Below are 10,637 nucleotides of genomic sequence, written 5' to 3' on the forward strand. Positions count from 1 at the left end.
CCAGTCAACTCGGTCGGCTTACACGTGACCTGCCCGCGAGTCTCCACGTGCTCTGGGCGTGCGACCTAGCCTGGCACAAGCGCGGCGGTGACGTTGCCCGATGCATAAAGAGGCGACGAGTCGTTGTTGATGAGGCGTACCACGGTGGCTCGGAGATGTTAACTCCCTCGCCTGGTATGCAAGGGGGTCGTGGGTTCGATCCCGACCCTGACCCCTGCTGTATATTTGGGAGTTTGCGCGTCTCATCATCATCACGGTGGCTCGGAGATGTTAACTCCCTCGCCTGGTATGCAAGGGGGTCGTGGGCTCTCTCCCCGTGGTCGCGTGGATTTTTCTCCGGGTCCTTGCGGGTTTTTTTGTTCGCCCTCCCTCCACATGTAGAAACATGCGTTTATGAAAAAAGAGCCACATAGCTCAGAGAGCCTCACCTGGTAAAATAACAAGAATAGTTTAGTTTACATAGACTGCATGCACACAGGAAGGTGGTGACCTCAGCACGTTCTGGGAAATGAACCCCAGGCATGCTTTGTCCAGATGACCGCACCGTAGCAAGCCGAGACTCGAGCTGAGTTCCACGTGTGCACGTGCCACCTTTTTCTGGGTGCTGCTCCTCGCTAACGGCGCTTGCCACCAATATTGTCATCTGTCACGGGCTTTAGAGGGTCGGCTGCTTGGAGGTGGGGTGTCATTGTCTTGTGCGAGTGTCCCTGTGCTTGTGCACTCGCATTTCGATCCGTGTGTACGTGTGCACATTTCTCTGCGTGTATCGTCAATGAGACAGAGGTGGCCACACTTTCCCTCTGTGTCGGTGCCTGCCCTATAATAGGCGCCCGCTAACAGCACTCTGTAAGGAGGCTGGCTACGCGCGGGGTCGTTGTCTCTGTATGCATCCACGTGTGTGTGTGGAACGGTGGTGCAATGGTTAGCGTATTAAAATGCTAACCGGGCATTCCCCTAAAATGTTGAACGTTGAGCCAACGTTGGCCCAACGGTTGCAATCAGATGCCAACGTTGTACCAACTTGACTGGGATGGGTTTCATTCCTCCCAACTGGGTAATTTCGAACGCAAGTGGTGTCAGAACCTGACCTCGATGTCCCAATGGTTGACTCGGCTTTAAATGAGTGCTTGGCGCGGTTCGCGAACGCCTGCACTGGGGAGACAAAGGCGGCCGGGTGTGGTATGAGCCACACCACCAAGCGTTGGAGCAATGGTAACCCGGACGAGTTCGATTCCTGGCCACGACGAACATCAGTGTCGAGTGATTTCCTGAACCGGTTCTGGGCATCATGGGACCTCATTTGCCAGTACCAAAATATACTAATAGGGTTTTTCCCCTTTTTTTTCTGACAACAAGACTGACACCTTTTGCAAGGAATCATGCTTACATTAACCACAATACTTGCAGTCAAATACAGTGCGTTGTCTTTGAACTGTGCGCCTTTTGGCGTCATGTGGTCGAACACCATATGAGACTAGGCTCTAAAGAAAGCTGTCTCTGGTGTGGACCAATCCGTTTCAAGGACAATGCATAAATTATCAGAGTATTGTTTTTTGTTTGCATTTGACTGCAAGTATTGTGGTTAATGTAAGCATGATTGCTTGCGAAAGGTGTCAGTTTTGTTGCCAGAAAAAAAAAGGGGAAAAAACCCTATTAGTACGGTTCTGGGCACCCTCCTGCCCCTCCGCCCCTTCAACGTGTACTGACCGGCGTGGTGAAGTATGGCCAAACAACCCCATAACAGACGAGGCGTGGGGGAGACCTTCATCCAGCAGTGGATTGAAAAAGGGCTGCACGAGGCACGTAACGAGTAATCGTCATTACGTAATCGATTAAACAGATCCAACGGATTACGCTCACTTCCGAGTGTCACTGATCATCGGGAGGGTAAGAAACGATATGTTTCACCCTGTCAGCAAACGATCTGTGAACTGGATGACACATTTCCTGATGAGCACGGTCGGCTACGTACGGTGCGAAAGAAGTTCAACATACTGTACGGCACATTAAGGTCGACGGGAGGAAAACCACTTTGCGAGAGCAAGACGGGCGCGACTCTGAGGTCGCCGTGGGCGGTCACGGAGTGGGGGGGGGAACAAGGATCACGAATAATGGCAGCGGTCATCATCCTCCAGCAGACGAATTGTCACTAATAAGGGGGGGTGGGGTGGGTCATGGTCGATTATTCAATTTACAGGCGACGTTTCGGGCAATGGCCCTTCTTCGTCTAATAATGGCTGTCTGCGTAGAAAGCGACGTTTTGTATGTAAGAGGAGAAACGTCGCGCCTATTTTATGTTGTTTTCCCATTTAAGGCCACGGTGTTTTTTGGCGAATGTGCTGAGGTTTTTGTTATTTGTGCTTGGGCACCACTGTCAACGCAGCATCACCGAATAATTTGTTCGATTTGAGAAAGGATTCTATTTTGGCTCGTTTGTATTATTGTACATTACTGCAATCGTCGATGTTATTTGTGCCATCTCGTTTCTGCTGTGTTCCCGCGTATGCGTGTTGGGTTTTCTCCGGTACCCTCCCGTGTAAAGCCGTTGAGAGAATTGTCCAAAAATCCCAATTCATCAGAAGCCTCGTGTAACAATCTCGACACTGAGGCTTTCCTGGGTGGATATTATTTTAATGCGAGGGCCCAGGAGTGCGGTGGATATGGGATTGTGGTGCCTGGGGATTGAGTGGCTGGGGTGAGGGGGTTGTGGGGTGACTTGGCTGGTGGCTGGGGGTGTGTGGTAGCTAAGGGGTGGAGTGGCTTTTGAAATCACCGCACTAAGCCCTCCAAATGTGCAGCTATTGGGAAACCACAATTTTGATGGGCATCCTAATCACTGCCATCACGACCACCATATTCAACGTCGTCTCAATAGGCTGTAGGGGAAAGTACTGTTAGCGAGCACCAATTAACACGAGGAGGTAGCACCACGCCCGGTCACCTTTGTCTCCCAAGTGGCGATGTTTACACATGGGACCAGGCACTCATTGAAGGCTGAGTCGACCTCGGGGGAGGCGCAGGACCGTTTCAGATGAGCCTCACTGGTGTTGGTCGTTGACCGTGACCGGGAATCGAACTCGGGCCGCCGGGTTCGTAGCGCCGCACGCGAACCGCTGCGTCACCGCTCCCCATCACCACCACCATCGATTGGGAATGCAAATGTCACTCTCTCATGCTGCCTCTGATCACCCAGTTGCCTGTGGCACACTAGCACCATTGATAAATTTCATAGAGAGATATGTTTACATCGTTTGCCTGACGATGCTATCGTTGTGTAACTTGCGTTACATAAACACTGTACACGAAATATTTTAAGATAATGGTTGCATACTTTTGACTTGACGGTTCCACGTGTGCCTTTCGTGAACTCCCCCCGCAAAGCGCCCGCTTTGATAGAATACCCGGCACGGCGCGGGGAGGTTCTCAACAAAAAATAAATCGCTGTACGTGCACATCACATTACAGCCGGCATTCGTTTCATCATCGTCACCACCATCACCACCGTCTCTATACTGTATCCCGATCACGAGAGCCTCTCAGGACGAATCGTTGCGTTGTCGGTGGTTACGTTGCTTGAGAATTCTTCAGAATACCTGCGCCACGTGTTGAACGGGGCGAATTGAGACGTCGCAATCACTGCTGAGGCGTCAACTTCCCTCCGCTGGTGCGAGTTCGGCTGCTTATCCCCCTTCCCGTGTTGCAGCAGCTGTCCGATGCAAAGAGTTGACTCGTTGTTGTTGGTGGCATTTTGCCTCGGTTGGTTGATGTATTTAGAATGCATTTGCAGGTCATTGCATGCAGGGCTGCTCCCTTACAAGCTACGCGTAATTTAAACAAAATGTGACCGACGAGGCACGCGCAGGATGTAAGAGACGGACAATACAAACGGTAGACAAAAATAATCGATTCTTGAAAATCATTACGATTTCAAAGCGTGGCAAATTCATCTTGGTGGGGGGGGGTGATTCGTTCACATCCTCGGGAACACGTGTGCGTGTCACATTGTGTGAACCGGTCATGGGCCTTCCTCTAAGTCGACTCAGCCTCAAATCACTACCTGGTGCGGGAATGAGCATCACCACTGGGGAGACAAAGGCGGCCGGGCGTCGTACTGGCCACCCATCTCCTCGTGTGCATTCATAGGTCCTCGCGAACAGCACTTGCTCCAACAGCATGTTTAGGCTATACGGGTGATCTTTGCCTTTATGTGCATACGTGCAGAGATGCGTGACATCATGTCTAACATGTGTACAGCCTGTTGTCAATCCACTGCTGGATGAGGGCCTCGTCACGTTGTGCGGGTCTGCCTTTGGCATACAAATGTTGTAAATACCCAGGGATGCGAAGCTACACAATGCCCCAGCAGCCATCCCCTACTCAGTTACACCGTTCATCGGCCTTTTAACACCCGACGCTCTCTTTGTCATGGATGGGGGTGGGGTGTGCCGTCCCATGTATATTGGCCACTCTAAATGTGTATGGCATGTGCACACAGCCACACACGTGCTACGTGTACCTTCGTGTTCCACCCCGAGTGAGAATGTTAACTCGGGGTGGACTCATTCGCCAACCCACGGCGACGCGATTAGATGAGTTCTCGTGATTAAGCATCGCGATTCGACTGAAAAATCGATCATTTAATTTACATTACGGTGGATGTAACGCCTCTAGTTGCTACAGGGGTCACGTTCGCCCATTGCATAGAGCATATACAGATTGAAAAACATTGGTTCTGATGCGATTATCGATATGAACCGATGATGAATCGTTACACCAGCACCCGCCCTGCATATGAGTGCGGCGCCACGGTGGCGAGATGTTAGCTACCTCGCCTGCTATACAGGAAGTCCACGGTTCGATACCGGCCCTGACGCCTTTATATTTGGAGTTTGCATGTTCTTCCTGTGGTCGCGAGGATGTTTTTCCGTGTCCTCCAGTTTTTCCCTCCACATTTAGAAGCAACATACGTTTATAGCATTTGCTATCAATTCCACTATGAGCCACTTTTGTTGGGCTTTCATTTGTGGCCAGGTCGCTTCTAATAAAGAGCTCTACAGTAAAGCTCAGTGGGTCTTACCTGGAAAAAATAATATAGATTAGCTTTCGACTCCGTTGCTAATGACATTTTTTTAAAAAAATACATTAAAATATCACCATCACTCTGCTGCAATGTCAAAAAAACCGCCCCTTTAATGTATGGGCACGTGGCGTGGTCAGGACATGGACCCTGGTCCCGACAAACATCTCCCAGCTCGAAATAGCAGCGAGCCGATCCTCCCTCCCACACGCCACGAATCTGATGCAACCACAACCCCGACTCGCAACACACTGGGTCACCACTGAGAAGCAGGAGAGCCGAGGCGAGGTGGCCGAGTGGCTCGGAGGTTGGTGACGCGATTCGGCACCGCTGACATCCTGGGTTCCAATCCTGGTGTCGGGCAACGGTTGTCAAACTGGAATTTTTCAAGCGGTGTGAGTTGATGGTCTCAGGTTTGATAACCAATGACGGCACCAAAACAAATGAGCATGCTGAATTGGGGTTCTTAGTGATAGATTTCAGCTTAAATGTACAAATATTGGGTTGACTGCCATGTGACAAACGTGAATATGGCAGTGCATATGTGGGAAAGGGCATCTCACCTGAATTGGATACGAGGTCACTTGAAGGTACATTAAGAATTTATCCAGGGAAGCCACACTCAGTCGTTTGACTTTTTTCAGGAAAGTCCTGAATTAGGTTTTTACTTTTAAATATTTTCCGACAATTAATGAGTATACAATTGGGAGGAATCGCACGCATGAGGGGGCAACGCGATATTCCCGTACAGATGGAAACAGATGGCGATTCGTCAACTTTCTGTACTGATTTCTAGCGAGCTAAAGTATGGCACCTCGACCCCCATCTTAGACATAGTTCTGCGTTATCTCATTCAGCGGGCCGTTTTTATATAGCACGAGGTGATGTAAGAGTTCCATGTGGCAATGTATTCATCTCATGATATGCAGGTAACACCATTTTTGTTATGCAATTGACAGAAAAGACGAAAGCATTATTTTAATAATACAACATAATTAAACTATACAACAAAAATCTAAATTGCCACAATGAGCTCTGTAAACATGGATGCGCACTGCCTGTAACGTCAGGTCACGTGTTTATTGCTGGAGTGTACCACGCATCGAAAATGTGAATAAAGATCATCTAAAAACATCACATTTTTACACCTTGACAGTGTGACTTCCCTTTGTCCAAAATTAATGTTTCTTCCGACACAGCCAATGGCATCGGTGTATTCCGCAACAGAATCATTTTTAAAAGTCTCCCTCAGTGCATGGATTGATCGCATATGGCAAACGTATTTGTATTCACTGCACCCTAAATGCATAAACCATTGATTAACCTTGCGAAGATGACACGTTCTTGTTTCTGAAGGCGCAGACACTGCTGCGTATGCATGTTTTACGGTTGAGCTGTTGTGAAGCTCTCCACTGTTTTCGGGTCGTGCCGCGTGTTGATCGGCTCGATGTTCGACGTTTCGCTTCGCACGCTGTACAACCTGAATGCACAGCGGGGAGGATGTATACAAGTGTATTCATCCCATAGGTCATTCAATCGTTGATTGAATGAGCAGCACTTATTGCCGTGAATAAAGTGAATTGGAAACCTCGTAACGCTACTCGCTATGGAAGTAAGACGATCAAAAGTCTTGGCATGGGCTTGGAAACGTGGAAAATAGAAGACAGCTGGGGCATCTTCCCCCAACAGCTTTCGGATGGGGGTAGGAGAGAGCAAGCCTCACGTTGTACCCCTCAATAACTTGACTGGGTGACACAGTGAACACCAAAACTCTGAACAAAAAGTGAGAATTGGCTGTCCAAGCGCTCAAGGTGGGGTGTGGGTATAGGGTTACGCTACACGAGTACAATACAATTGTGGATTCACATCGTGTACAAACGTGACCACATCTCAAGATTGTACAGCCACACGGGGTGCATTTGAAAGCGGGAATAAAGGCAGTCGCGGTCTTAGCCAGAGGATAAAAAGAGGGCTTGAGGCTGGACTTGAACAGGGGCAGAGAGATTACCGTACGGATGGCTGGGGGGGGGGTTGCAGACGAAACAGAGAGCAGAGGGGAACGAGCGACCTCCCACCGAGTCAGAATGAGGGCTAGTGGAGGGTTGGTAGGGATGATTGGTTAGTTCGGGGGTGAATAAGTACTCGCGGATAGTTGAAGTTGGTTATCTTAGGGCGAGGTAGCATCCATGGCTGGTGGTCTGGGTGACCAGTGTGCGCCACCCACACGTTTTGTGCTGCTCCTTCCCATTGCCAGACATCACCTTTTCTCGCCCGGCGTTTACAGTGAAACCACTTTCAATGGGCCCCCTTGGCTAATCGACACGAGCTCTCATTCCCGCTCATCCTCAGACAACTTCACTTCCATGCGCTGCTGGGATAATGTGGGCCTTGCAAGGTCGTTAGGGATCCGTGACGGTGTTGGGGACGAGGCGCACCAACTGTGCAGGTCCAATTGCCTCTGCTGGGCGTCACTAATCATTTACGAGCTCTGACAGCATCAACTGCACGCGCCTCGCGCTGCCCCCTGCATCTCGACAGTCGGGCTGAGTTAAATTTCGATTTAAAGCTTTCGTGACTGCAGGGATTCATCTTCTTGGTTCTTTCGGTAAAGTCACGTAGAAGGGAAGTAATAAAATAATAAAAATAAAACATAATAAAACAATTCTCACGACGTTTCGGCCACAACGCAAGTAGCCGTCCTCAGGTGAAAACCAGGTCTATCGCCTCGACAGACCTGGTCGTGAGAATTATTGTATTATGTTTTATTTTCATTTATTGTATTACTTCCCTTCTACGTGACTTTACCGAAAGAACCAAGAAGATGAGTCGGGCTGAGGCTACCGCCGTGGCAATGACGATGAGGGATGCCGTTTTGTTGAGAAGGGAACTTCAATGTGAGCAGTCCTTGTCGTGTCGGTTGCTGTTGTGCAGGGGAGGTGTGGAGGCGGTGGTTGTTAAAGGTTTTAGCGAGGTTGCCAGGGTTATTTTTCTTTAGGTGGGAGAGGCATAAAAGAAATTGGGGTTGGCACGAACACAACAAACGCTATTGCCAGTACAAATAGGGGCGTGCACTTGATCGAGTAAACACGCGGCCCTTTTTGTCAAACCACTGATGGATGAGGGCCTCCCCGGGTCGTGAGGGTTATTTGATGCCGCGGACCTAACGGGAGGTGTACACTTGCTGTGCCCACACTCACGTGTGTGCTCAAACTAGCGATGGGCCAGCACTTCTGTTCATTTAGCTAGCGGTGGCAGTTCCACATTCCCATGGCATGGCCAGTATTTCATAGGATGCCCCGCATTTTACTTCCCACCAAATGGTACCAATTTTACTGACCACAGATGCGTGGCGATGGTGGTGACGATGGGCTGAGTTAACCCTCAACTGGGATGAGCAGCGAGACACGAGAACTTGAATTGATTCATGTTTACACACGTGGACAGGTGGCAGTGTCGTGATTGACACCGTGGCCACATCACGGGTGTGGGTAAGCGGTGTGACTGGAGGGTGGGGGAGTGGGTATGGAGGATGGACTATTGGGTGCGGGGCGTGGGATGTGGGGGTGTATGGGTGGGGGTGTATGGGGTGTGGGGAATGGGATGAATGGGATGTGAGTGTGGATTGCTGGGAGTGGGTATGTGATGCGAGAGTGGGGATGGGGAGTGGGTTTGGGGCGTGAGTGTGGGTTGTAGGGTATGGGGAGTGGGGTGTGAGTGTGGGCAGTGGGTATGGTCTGTGAGGTGAGTGTGGAGAGTGGGTATGGTGTGTGAGGTGAGTGTATGGAGTGAGTGTGGGCAGTGAGTGTGGGGAGTGGGGTGTGAGTGTGGGCAGTGGGTATGGTGTGTGAGGTGAGTGTGGGCAGTGAGTGTGGGGAGTGGGAGTGGACTGTGGGATCTTGGTGCCGGCATGGCCGACATGAGGGGCGCCGCGATAGGGGGGTGGGGGGCAACATCGAAGTCTTATCTTGCCTCTTTATAGGTAGTTGCTAAATTCTCAGTGCCGATAAAACGCAAAAAGGTAAATACGTTAACTTATAAATTGTTAGGTCTTTTGTTAATCTGCGAGGGACTGTATTTCCTATGCGTAAAATCCTTTCGGGTGTTTTTAGTGATTAAGCCAAATTAACCAAATGCACACCAACACATTACATACATATACACGCAAACAGAGATACAATTACGCACAACCACCATTCACCACTAAGTGGCGGTGATGTCATCACGGCGCTGGTGCCAGGATAGGTACACTTTGGGGCCAAGTGAAGTGTCAAGGCTCGCTGACAGATCACGTGGCAGACTCAGGTACCATGGGTTGCCTGAAATGACTAACGGATGCGCTGTCTCCCTCCTCTGCCATCTTTCTGCGTTTTAATTGCCCGACACTCCGCCCTCTGTTGTTGCTGGAGGAAGACTGCCTCCTCCATAGAGGTCGATCTTGACTCCACTGGTACAAGTCTTCAGCAAGTCCATTCGGCTCCATTCTCCTGTACTTTAACAGCCCATGTCCACTCCAGCTCGCGTCACGCCCCTTTAGCACCCTCTAACCGATCAAACAAATCCTGCTTGAACATGCGGTGGCTGGCCATGCGGGCTACATGAACCAGGCAACGCAGCCTTGCTTGCCGGAGGAGCTCACAGATGGGACTGAGGCCAGATCTTACAAGGATCTGAGCCCCTCACACAATCCAGTCAGGTTAAACTCAGGATGGCTCGTGGGCAAGTCAGCCTGAATGTTTCAAACCGACGTTGATGTTCCTTCAAAAGGGTCCACGTTTCGCAAATACAAAGAAGGGAGGGCATAACTGTGGCTGAGAGGACCTGGAGCTTTGTATGGAGCGATAGCCCAGGTAGCTTCCACACATTACACAGCTGGTGCAAAGATAACGCCACTCGACTGATTCAGCTCCATACAAAAATGAGGCTGGTCATAAGTACACTGCCCAGATATGGAAACTGCTATTTTCTTTCCACAACTGCCCCAGACATATACATGTAGATGTATACACATGTAGAGATGCATGCATGCACACTGATACATACAGTGAGGGAAAAAAATATTTGATCCCCTGCTGATTTTGTACGTTTGCCCACTGACAAAGAAATGATCAGTCTATAATTTTAATGGTAGGTTTATTTGAACAGTGAGAAACAGAATAACAACAAAATCCAGAAAAACGCATGTCAAAAATGTTATAAATTGATTGGCATTTTAATGAGGGAAATAAGTATTTGACCCCTCTGCAAAACATGACTTAGTACTTGGTGGCAAAACCCTTGTTGGCAATCAGAGGTCAGACGATTCTTGTAGTTGGCCACCAGGTTTGCACACATCTCAGGAGGGATTTTGTCCCACTCCTCTTTGCAGACCTTCTCCAAGTCATTAAGGTTTCGAGGCTGACGTTTGGTAACTCGAACCTTCAGCTCCCTCCACAGATTTTCTATGGGATTAAGATCTGGAGACTGGCTAGGCCAATCCAGGACCTAAATGTGCTTCTTCTTGAGCCACTCCTTTGTTGCCTTGGTCGTGTTTTGGGTCATTGTCATGCTGGAATACCCATCC

This window comes from Lampetra planeri, chromosome 7 (assembly GCF_965212315.1).
Source record: "Lampetra planeri chromosome 7, kcLamPlan1.2.h2, whole genome shotgun sequence".
Classification (NCBI taxonomy): Eukaryota; Metazoa; Chordata; class Hyperoartia; order Petromyzontiformes; family Petromyzontidae; genus Lampetra; species Lampetra planeri.